We start from the raw sequence: 12,500 nt of genomic DNA, 5'->3' as shown, positions 1-12,500 counted from the left end.
CAAAAATGTCCGAGAAAGTGACATTGTCAGAAAATAATTTGACAGAAAACGTTCTGTCAGATATGAAATTTTGAATAAAACAAGGCAAGTTTCCACGCAATCCGAAAGCATAAAGTTTTCTGAGTAGGCCATGTCGCCATGTCATGTCGTAGGCTTTTTCTATATCTAAAAATATTGAAATCAAAAAGTGCTTTTTGGCAAATGCCTCATGAATATGACTTTCCAGTTTTACTAGCTGATCGAGAGTTTGGCGTCCTTTTCGGAAGCCGCACTGCTCGTCAACTAGTAAATTCCTGGTGTTTAAAAAATGCAATAGCCTACTGTTAACAATTCTTTCCATGAGTTTGCATAAGTAATTTGTCAATGCAATTGGGCAGTAGGAGATGGCGGATCTGGGATTTCCCCCTCCTTTTAATATGGGAATGATATGGGCAAAGTGTCATGAATTTGGAAAAGTCTGGCTTTTCCAAATGTCATTGTACACTTCTAGCAACTTCATCATGGAGTCATGATTAAGATGCTTTATCCTCTCATATCGAATCTCATCGGGGCCTGGGGACGTTCCTCTACAGGCTTCTAGGGCTCGAACAAGCTCATCCATAGTAAGATCTTTATTGTAATCAAGGTCATCTCCTGTGGCAAAGTGAATTGGTTGCAGCTCGGATGCTTCCTTGGTAGTCAGGAAAGCAGGATGGTAGTTTTCCGAGCTGCTTGTGTAAGAGAACTGCCTGGCGATTGTGTTAGCAATGTCTCTAGGTGAATCATAGTTGTTTCCCTCATGAATTATATTTTTAATTTTTGGTGATATATTTTTTCTATTGATTTTATTAATTGTGGACCAAACCTCTGCTATGCTGGTATTGCTGTTAATTGTACAGACAAAGCTTCGCCAGGAGTCTCTTTTGGCTTGTCTAATTGTTCTTCGAGCCCTAGCTGTCGCTTGTTTGTAGTTGCGAAAGTTCTCGTTTGTGATTTTTTTTGGAAAAGCCTGTGGGCCCTATTTCGTTCACATAGCGCCCTGCGGCAATCTGGTGTCCACCATGGAACTCTATGCTTAACGCTATCTGTCGAAGTCTTAGGGATGGTTACCATTGCTGCATTTATAATACAATTTTGAACATTGTTTACTTTATCATCAATGGTTTCTCCAACAACTTCGAGCTTGACGCTCCTTGTGAAGGCGACCCAATCTGCTCTTTTTACGTTAAATTTAGGTGCTGAAGGCGTTCTCGTGGTGTCGCATGAATATTTAATACAAATAGGAAGGTGATCGCTTCCCAACGAGTCGTCAATGGTGTGCCACAGGCACTTGGCTGCTAGTGTTGAAGAGACCAGTGATAGGTCAATAAAGCTCAAATTACCGGTATTATCGTCCACTCGCGTCGGACTACCATCGTTTAGAAGGACCAGATCAGAGTCATTGATCAACTTAACTACTTGCTCACCTCTACCATCCACTCGCAGGGAACCCCATAATGTATGATGAGCGTTGAAATCACCTAAAATTAATTTATTGTTTGGCAGACTGTCCTGAAGAGCAAAAAGCTCATCATAGATTACCATTTTATCAGGTGGACAATAAGCTGAACACATAGTCAGATACGTGTTATTGAATTTTACTTTGCATGCGACAGGTTCCAAAGTAGAATTAACCCATCGCAGACGGGGATAAATTTGCTTGCCCAGCCTCCAGGATAAGCTTTATTTTAAAGAGAGACTGCTTGAAGCATTATAATTTGAATATTCCCACTCTCTTTTAGTCATTCATTGAAAAACTAGAGTGTTTTTTGTGTTTTGTTTTTTTGTGTGTTTTATTGAGTTTAGAGACTTATATGTGTCATATAACAGGCTCTATCAGTGCTGCAGTTGACTAAAATTGTAGTATATTATCCATATTAGCTCATTATTTCCTTTATACTCAATGTGATAGAAGTATTGCTGTTTTATGGGAGGACAAAAGACAACTTTATTTTTTCGTATTTTTGTGCTGTCATGAACGAATACGAAACATATAACCCCCTACAATAAAGATAACAAGAAGAGGTAGAGAAGAGGAATGAAACCTGTGCTTGTGACTGTGAGTGCCACAGTGAAAGGCATCCATATTGGCACAGGAGCACATTTTAGACACTGGGTATGGATTGAGTCACCTTCCTCTTCTCGTTCTGCCTGCACATCCTTCATCGGCAGTAGTTTTGAGCAAGGGTTCATCAACTTAGTGTGTGCCATCGCTCTATAGAGACAGTGCTTGCTAGAGACCGTGGATGGGTGCCATTCAAGGCTCTCTCTCTTGCTGGTGCTAGGAAAAAGTGGTGCCATCTAGGTTTTGGACGTTAAGCTAGCACGGTATTACGGTAATTATAGTAATTATGACTGCAGTAGCCATCATCACTCATTCCTTTTTCATAGCACAATAAAATAGCATAGTATTCCAAAATCGGAGGGGGAGGGGGGGAGGGGGTTGGGGGGGGGGGGGGTGGGGCGGGGGGGGGGGCGGGGGGGGGGGGGGGGGGGGGGGGGGGGGGGGGCCGAACGCCATGTACGTCATGACGCCCGTCGTCAGGCCAAAGCTCCTACGTCATGTATGTCATGACACCCGTACGCAGTGGGTTAATCGTCACTTAAGTGAAAGGGAGGTTCTGGTGGATGTATAAAATTAAACATGGCGAGAAGAGAGAAGAGAGAAACTGAAAAAAGAAAGGGAAAAAAAGCGAAAAGAAAAAATAAAGAGGGAGAGAAAAAAAAGAACGAAGGAAAAAAAAAAGTAGAAAAGAGAAAAAGGAGACAGGAAAAAGAAGGGATAGATGGGAAAAAAAAAAAGAGAGAAAGAGAGAAAAAAAGAAAAAAAAAAAAAAAAAAGAAATAAAAGAAAAAGAAGGGAAATAAGAGAGCGTATCCGTCCGAGCCCCTCCCGGCCTCCGTCCTTGCTCCCTCGTTCCCCCCCGCCTCCACCCCTTCCCTTTCCCCCCTCTTCTTGCCTTCCCAATCCCGCGCCCCGTCCGAGATCAGCCGCTTGCTAACTCTACCAACCACCCCATAATAATCCCAAACGGGGGTTTCCCCTTTTTTTCTACACAAATGGTAGTTTTTTCAGCGATACGACCTCGTCAGAGACTTGGTCGTTTAAATGGCTTTCTTGGAGAACAATAATATCGGGAGCATAGGACGAGGCTAATAATCTAAGGGAGTTTAACTTCGACAGTTCCATTGTATAATGATATACGCGTGGATTACGTTTTATGGGGTTTGGAAGTGCCTTGTCCGCCGGTTTTTATTTTCTTTTTTTGGGAGGGAGGCGCCTCCTCCTCTCCCTCGCTTCCCGAGGGCCTCTCTCGGGAAATTTTGGAGACAGTAGCCTCCATGGCCTGCTCCCCTCTGCTAGGGAGACGCCCGGCAGAAGATGATCTGCAAGTAGGGGTCGCCTGGACTAGAAGGTGCGATCCAGATTGTGATTTGGTATCGTCCTCCTTAAGATGCTTTTTTTGCTGGGTCGATTCAGCAATTTCTTTTATTGATTTGTTCAATTCTTTAATCTGATTCATCAAGTCCATAACCGTTTCCTTCAATTCTGCGATTTCTTGGTCCTTAGCTGCGAGCTGCTGACTAACACTGCTTGCACTGGAAACATTGTTAGTTACTGCTGAAGCGTAAGAAGTGTTGGGTTTGCTTCCCAAACCTTCAACTTTCTTCTTGGCCTCATGGTAGTTAACATCGTGCCCTGCTCTGCATGTGATCGAGGCTCTTCTGGTATCGTGCACTTTTATTGCTCTGTCTTGCTTATGTGTGCTCTTGCTGCTCCTTCGTGCTCGTGGTGCTTTACTCTTCTGCCTTCTTACGTGCTGATGGTGCTCGTGCTTCTTGCTCTTTTTGCATTCGCTCTATCGTGCTGTGCTTTCTCGTTGCCTTTCTCACACTTCTTTGCCTTACCAATCCTTTCGTGCCGTGCGGTGCTCTCTTATCGTGCTCTTCTCCTGTCTTCTCGTGCCCGGCCCTTGCTCATCGTGCTTTGGCTTCGTGCTCTCTTGGCCCTTCTCCTCTCGTGCTCTGTGCTTGCTTTCGTGCTACCGTGCTAGGCTTCGCCTCATGTATGCCAATGTCTCAGTATCCGTCTTCAGGTTACTGCATTCAGCATAGTCTGACTGATGGGGATCTCCACAGTTAGCACACTTGAGTGTCTTTTCCGTGCATGCAGTGGTATCATGGGCTCCAGTACATTTTTCACAAGTGAATTTGTCAGTATCCTTATCAATGCATCTTAATGAGGTGTGTCCAAATTTTTGGCATATGTTACAACGCATTGGTTTTTTAATATAAGGTCGTACTTGGACAATCTCATATCCGATTTTGACAGTACTTGGAATCTTTGGAGTTGAAAAGGTCAAGAAACACAATCCGGTTTTTACTCGCACATTCCCATCCTTCTTGGTCATGCAATTTACGTCTATTACGCTTTGGTCATTCATGGCCTCAAGAATTTCGCTTTCTTCCATTGTCCTCAAATCCCTGTGAAAGATTACTCCCTTACAGGTATTTGGGCCAACAGGAATAGTTACTTTTACTTTGAGGTCATGAATTTGCATCAGTTTAAGCAAATCCTTAACCTGAGATTTAAATTGCACTTTTACAAGGAGGCTGCCATCTCGCAATTTTCGGACAAAATCAAAACTGCTTCCACTTGACCATCAAGGACCTTCTTAATGATAAAGGGGTTGACATTCTGCAGGGATTGATTTTTATTCACACATCGAATGTTCACACACCTTGCGTTCTCGGGAGGGATATCAATGCTCGGTCTTCTAGGTCGGGGTTCCATCAGTGGTCAAAGTGGTCTTAGACGAGTTCGGAGTCGCCCTTCCTCCTTGAGGAGAAGGAAGGGTAGCCGGGGGATTATCTGATAAGTTTTATATGTTGAATTATATGTCTTTAATTCTGAAATTCTTTTATTGCTTTAATGGTGGCATGTTATAAAAATATGTTCTATTGATAGTATGGTATTGCAGTGTGGACATTTTGGAGGGAAACTTTTTTCTATGTAGGGGGCGAGGTGTGTTAAACGTGTAGCATTGACCCTGATACGGGCCAATGCCACCTCCTCCCTTCTATTCTTCCTGTAGGATGTGTCCCACGGTTCTATTATGTTTTTATATTTATTGATTGCGAGGTCGGTCCACTCACTTTGCCACAGGAGATGGATTTTTGCTTTTATAAAAGAGACAAAACATCTGAGATCTGTGCAGATAATGCAAGGCTCCAGATCACCAGTCGACCCGGCTAGTTTGTCAGCCTGTTCATTGCCATGGATACCCGAGTGTCCGGGTACTCATATCAGCTTGATTGATTTATTGTGCTGACGATCCATTGTTTGTTTGTTTGTTTGTTGGATTTATTGGCGGCAAATGCCAAGGTCATTAAGCCAATGGTTCCATTTTATCTTATCAATCTATAGAAGGTCATAAAGTTTTGTCTCCTTTAGAAAAGTGATTACTTTACTTATTATTTTTTCATTGTCAGATAGTAGATTGTTTATATTGAATTCAATGTTTTTGATTTGTAAATAATTTTTCATGTTCTGTCTTTTATTTTGGTATTTTTGGCAAAATACCAAAATGTGCGCCACTGATAAGTGTCTATTACAGTGGTCACACTGTGGAGGGAATTTCTTTTCGATGTAGGGAGTGAGGTGGGTTATACGTGTGGGCATTGACCCTGAGTCGGGCCAACACCACCTCCTCCCTTCTGTTTCTTCTGTGGGCTGTGTCCCACGGTTCGATTTCATTTTTATATTTATTGATTGTGAGGTAGGTCCACTCACTTTGCCACAGGAGATGGATTTTTGCTTTTATAAAAGAGACAAAACACCTGAGATCTGTGCGGACAATGCCAGGTTTCAGATCACTAGTCGACCCGGCTAAAATGTCAGCCTGTTCATTGCCATGGATACCCGAGTGTCCGGGTACTCATATCAGCTTTATTGATTTATTGTGCTGACGATCCACTTAATTACTTACTTGTTGGATTTATTGGCTATCAACCAGCGGCACATGCCATGGTCATTAAGCCAATGGTTCCATTTTATTTTATCAATCTATAGAAGGTCAGTTTTGTCTCCTTTAAAAAAAGTGATTGATTTTTTAATAATTATTTCACTATCTGATTTCTCAAATTTATTTCTATATTTTTGATTCTGCAGTAGTATGTAATATGTTGTCTCTGGTGATTGAATCTATCGCAGGTTATTAATATGTGGGCTATTGATATTCTGGAATTACAGTGTTGGCACTGTGGAGGGAACCTTTTCTCTATATAGGGAGTGAGGTGTGTCATTCTTGTAGCATTGACCCTTAGTCGGGCCAACACCACCTCCTCCCTTCTGTTTTTTCTGTGGGCTGTGTCCCACATTTTTATTTCTTCTTTGTTTTTGTTATTTATTGTGAGGTCGGTCCACTCACTTTCCCACAGGAGATGGATTTTTGCTTTTATAAAAGAGACAAAACACCTGAGATCTGTGCGGACAATGCCAGGCTCCAGATCACCAGTCGACCCGGCTAATTTGTCAGCCTGTTCATTGCCATGTATACCCGAGTGTCCGGGTACTCATATCAGCTTGATTGATTTATTGTGCTGACGATCTTTACTTACTTACTTGTTGGATTTATTGGCTATCAACCAGTGGCACATGCCAAGGTTATTAAGCCAATGATTCCATTTTATTTTATCAATCTATAGAAGGTCATAAAGTTTTGTCTCCTTTAAAAAAGTGATTACTTTACTTATTATTTTTTCATTGTCAGATAGTAGATTTTTTATATTAATTGCTATATTTTTTATTTGTAAATAATTCTTTATTCTTTGTCTTTGATTATTATATTGGTTGCATGTTATTAATATATGATTTATAGATAATGTGCTATTGCAGTGTTGGCATTGAGGAGGGAATCTTTTTTCTATGTAGGGAGTGAGGTGGGTCATTCTTGTTGTATTTAACCTGAGGCGGGCCAACACCACCTCCTCCCTTCTGTCTTTTCTGTGGGCTGTGTCCCACATTATAATTTCTTCTTTGGTTTTGTTGGTTATGGTGAGGTCGGTCCACTCACTCTGCCACAGGAGATGGATTTTTGTTTTTATAAAAGAGACAAAACACCTGAGATCTGTGCGGACAATACCAGGCTCCAGATCACCAGTCGACCCGGCTAGTTTGTCAGCCTGTTCGTTGCCATGGATACCCGAGGGTCCAGGTACCCATATCAGTTTGATTGATTTATTGGCACTATGCAATTTATGAATGATATTACCCTGTATTCCATTATTGGTGGTTTCTAGTGATTTAATGGCTTTAATTGAACTTAAAGAGTCTGAAAATATGACTATTCTATCGTGGGTCGTCGATAGGGCAAAATCTAAAGCTTTGTCTATTGCAAAAAGTTCAGCAAGAAAAATCGATGTATGATTCGGCAATCGAAATCTTAACTGGCATTCAGTCGACCATACACCCGCTCCCACACACTCGTCTGTCTTGGACCCGTCGGTATACAAATGAAAAAAGGAAAGATGTTTAATTAGGATCTCTCTGAACCGCTGGCGTACCTCCACCTCCGGCACCGTGGCTTTGGCTGATGGTAGCCAGTTAACTACGGTGGAAAAATTGGGTGTCTCCCACGGTGCTATATTTGACTGAACCAGGGTATCGATGGTAGAGAGTTCTATACCGACTTTATCTGTGAGGTCATGGAGTCTATTGCACAGAGGCTTTCCGCCGTGGTGCTGTGGCCCTAACTGCCGGCGCAAAACATCCCTGTTGGGATGCTGGGGCTGCCTGGCTATTTTGGCGGCATAAGACAGCGCAAGCTGGCCGCGTCTAAGACGGAGGGGAGGTACTCCCGACTCTACCTCTAGGCGCTCGGTGCGAGTGCACATAAGGGCTCCAAGACAGACGCATAAACACGCATTCTGCACAACATTCAAACCTTTCAGAGTTGAGCTCGTTGCCGAGCCATACACGATTGACCCATAATCTACTTTAGATCTAATCAGGGATTTATATAACATCAGTAAAGACTTTCTATCAGCTCCCCATTTGTGTCCAGAAATGCACTTTAATAAATTAAGTGCTTTTTGACATTTATTCTTTAACTAACCAATGTGGTCTTTCCAATTTAATCTACTATCAAAGAGGAGACCAAGAAATCTAGCTGAATTTTGAATAGGTGGTTGTCTAGAGTTAGCCTGATGTTGGGCTTTCTCCTATGTGTAAAGACCAAGCCAATACTCTTTCTAATGGAAAACTTAAAACCCCACTGGAGGCCCCAGTTATGAATCATATTCAGTGCCAATTGGATCTGATTTGCCGAGAACTCTGCATTATTGCTGCTGACGATCCAAGGCCTCGCAGGGGTCTTATAGGCCCCTTCCCAGAGAGGGAGTAAGTGGCAGGTCCTCCGGGGCAACGCCATCTCTTGGCGTTTCCTCCCCCTCTTGGCAAAAAAAAGGGGAACTCGTTTATTTTCCCCTGGAGGGATGGCTGGGGCGAAGCACATCACTATAATGAAACTAGGCTAATCATGCCTTAAACTGTATATCAAATCACATAATAACTCAACACACAAAAATAACTTCTTATACATATCTTTCATAGCAATCACCCTGACCCTCTCTGAAGATTTCTGTCTTCATTCTTCTTTCTTCTTCGGTGAGAGTCGGTCGTGATGTGTTAGTCTTGAGCAATCGTGACCTGAGAATCTGGTCTGGAGTTCCGGCCTTAAACTCAGCCTTTGAACTCAGTCTCCAAACTCTGCCTAAGGACTCAGTCTTCAACTCAGCCTTTGAAATCCGCCGTTGAACTCGCTCCTGAGAATTAACTTTACTTTAGGAACATGTAACAGAGATTAATCAACAATCTCACTAACATTTGTGAGACATAACATCGAAAGTTTTTCATTAAATTTATCATAGTCACAGGTTCAAAAATTGAGAATAATTTATCACTAAGTTTACAAAAGTTTTACATACCAAGTTAAATCTAAGTTTCACTGTTGAAATAAAACTTTTACAATACATCTATTACTTATAATTACTACCAGTAACATAATAATACGTAATTTAAGTACTATTTTATCAATGTTTTATTATAATAATTTGTGGTTCCCCATTAATGGCATGACAGAAATGAGTGCACTTATAACGGGTTTAATTCGGTAAACGTGTCATGAGGTGACGTCACCCTCATGGCGATGAAAATGGCGCCTGAGGCAAGAAGCGAGGCAGGTGACATCTAAGGCAAAATTTACGAGTATAAGCCTATTTATCATTTGATTTGTTCTTTATGGCAAATATCATTATTACCTCTCTCTATATTAATTGAATTATAGTTCTGTCGAAATGTACAACTCTCACCTCGAAGGTAGGATAGTTAGAACCTCCTACTCGTGCTCCCCTTGGCTCGCCTAATGTCACCTGGGCGTAACCAGTCTTTGTGCGGTCGCCCCTCACTTGACCACATCTACGTCGTGTCACTGAAGTGTGAGGACGTGTATTCTGACCTCTCTCATGACCTTGTGTCCTATCTTCAAGGATCTGTGTCACCTGGATAACCAGGTCTTCGCAGACCTGGCACCTAAATTACGCCATAGTGCGTGATATTGCTAACATATTATTTGTGGTTTGAAAGTGATATACAATACATACATTGGAAGCTAAATCAGTGAAAATCCGCAGGCCCACAGGCGTGAAGCTGTGCGGGGTACCCGTGTGACCGTGTTTGTTTATATAGGCCGCTCAGGTCGGGCTCTCTGGCGACCCCGCCCCCCCTTCTAGAACAATGTCCACCTCTGTTCAAGGAATGGAAACTGAGGGCAGATATGACGCCCTCTTTGAAGTAGACATGTCGGTGCTCGCGCCGACAAGAATGAAGAAAGAGCGAGAAAAAAAGCAAAGAGGCAGTTACCTGTACCTGACGATTATATAAAAATTACTCCTCCCGGGCACCTATGTGCCCATTTCAAAAATGACAGTAAACTCCGGACTCACGGAGATAGATATCGCTGGATATGCCAGGCTCTTAAAATGGATCCTTACAAAAACATCAAGGAATCATTAGAACTGAAAGTTGGACGAAACAATGTATACGTTCGCTGCAAGAACGAAACAATTCTTGCACAGATAACAACAATCGGAGCAATGGGAGAAATCCTTGAAAAAGCAAAAGTCAACGGGAAAGGACAATGCACCAACCTCATCGTGTTCGACGTCCCAAAGGAAATAGAGACCGATGGTATGAGATACCATGAAAATGTTTTAAATGCAAGGCGTTTGAAAATAAATGGGAAGCTGACCCAGTGTGTTGTTATTACATACGAGGGGGAGGTAATCCCCAAGTCAATCAAATTGGTTGAAGGCATGGCACCCTTTAGGTGTGTCGTCTTCAAATCCCTCACCACGTTTTACTCAAACTGCTCCAAGTGGGGACACGGAGCGCGTGCTTGCCCTCGCGACGAACCGCGGTGCCGATACTGCGCTCTCCCCCATGCAAGCGCAAGCAACGACCGATGGCTCCAAATAATTGTTTGATATGTATTATTTGGAACATTAATAGTTTGCAACTCTCTCTCAATATCTCCACGCTGAGGATGTTGATGTATGTTGCCTTCAAGAAGTCAGAACTAGTGCTCGCTATGCAAAAATTGCGCGATACACTTATTATGACAAACCTAATATGGCTAATCCCTCTACAAGAGGGCTTGGCATATATATATTAAGAACTCCATACCATCCAAAGTGATCGATGACAAGCGTGACACGTGTGCTGAATATCTCGGTGTTAGATTATTTCTTGATGGCAAAACTATCATTATTTGTAATGTATATAACCCGCATGATAGTGAAGAGATACCTAAACCTCCTGACAATATGATACATAATGATACTGTGTTATTATGTGGAGATTTTAATGCTCGCCATCCTCTCCTTGGCTCTGAGGGTAGCACCATTGGCAAAAACGATAAGGTATATTATGATTATCTTCAACACACAAGTGACCCTGTACGTTTATTATGTCCCTTAAAAAAGACTCATTTTCTAGGGGGCAAATTAGATTATGTAGCCTTGTATAATCAGCATTATTTACCAAGCACTACAGAGGTTATCCCATTCTTAATTAGCAATCACTGGGCATTAAGTATAACCCTACCATTATGTAAAAGAGACCCACCCCAGCCACGTTTATGATATCATATTGCCACTAAATATCATGACCAATTCATTGAAAGGATTGTCTGTTGGTATGAGGACTTTGCTCCTATCAATCTCGATCCTTTTAATGATATACTCTGTCAGCAAGTTGGCAATATCATTAATCAACTTCACCCCAAAACCCCCACCATACATAGGTCTCCAACCTCCATAGTCAAACGTGCACGACATGTAAACAAAGACTCTGAGATTAAATTCTTAAAAAAATAATACAATCAACTGTGAGTCAGATAAAACATTTAGGAAGCAACCCCTACCTAGCTAAGGACCTTGTTTTCTTTAGTAGAAAGCTGAACGAAACATTTACTCAAAAGCGAGAAGAGAGTTTGTATGCCTGGGCAGAATCAATTGACTCTACAACTCCCATGAGTAATGTGTGGAAGGACATCAATAAGATTAAAGCTAACTCATACAATGCAACACCTCATCCTCATCCAGAAACAGTAGCTTCATCTCTTCTTAACAAATGGTGTAAGGATTCTTCTCTTGATAATCTTCCATTATCCATACGCAGGTGCTCTTCCAATTTAAAATACAAAAATTAAATTGATTATCAGTGTCAGTTAACAGATGATGCTGACATACCATTTACAACTGACGAAATTCTTTTAGCAATTAAGACATGGAAATCCACTGCACCTGGGGACGATGGCATTACATATGACATTATCCGGCTCCTTGCTAAGGTAGAGGCAAAGGGAAGAAATCCTCTTCTAGATCTCTTCAACTTAACCTATGCTTCAGGCACTCTGCCTACCTCCTGGAAACAGGCAACCATCATTCCCATTCCAAAACCAGGACGCCCAGAAGAATTTCGACCAATCTCACTAATATCCTGTCTGTCCAAAACCTGTGAAAGAATCCTTCTCACTCGTCTTCTTTATCAGATCAAAGACCAAATTCATCCATCTACCTTTGGTTTCCAGAAAGGGAAAGGAACACAAATGTGTTTAGCACAGTACCTAAATGGAAGCAAAGCACAGTCTTCATACTTCATAGACTTTAAAGGTGCTTTTGACAGAGCTTCTCCAACAGCAATTCTCCATGAATATAGATACTGTTATGGATAAAGGACTATTTATCTACAAGGAAAGTTAAAGTATGGTACCAAGGTACCTTTAGTGCTTTCGGTAAACTAGAGTTAGGTACCCAACAAGGGGGAGTATTGTCCCCTACACTATTTAATAAACTTATGCACTCTATCTGCAAACTGAACAATGAGTTAGGAGACCTATGTAATATCATATCATATGCGG

Source organism: Penaeus japonicus, unplaced genomic scaffold, assembly GCF_977035675.1.
Source record: "Penaeus japonicus unplaced genomic scaffold, GWHDUDI00000001_assembly GWHDUDI00000003, whole genome shotgun sequence".
In the NCBI taxonomy this organism is placed as follows: Eukaryota; Metazoa; Arthropoda; class Malacostraca; order Decapoda; family Penaeidae; genus Penaeus; species Penaeus japonicus.
This window is presented reverse-complemented; position numbering follows the sequence as displayed.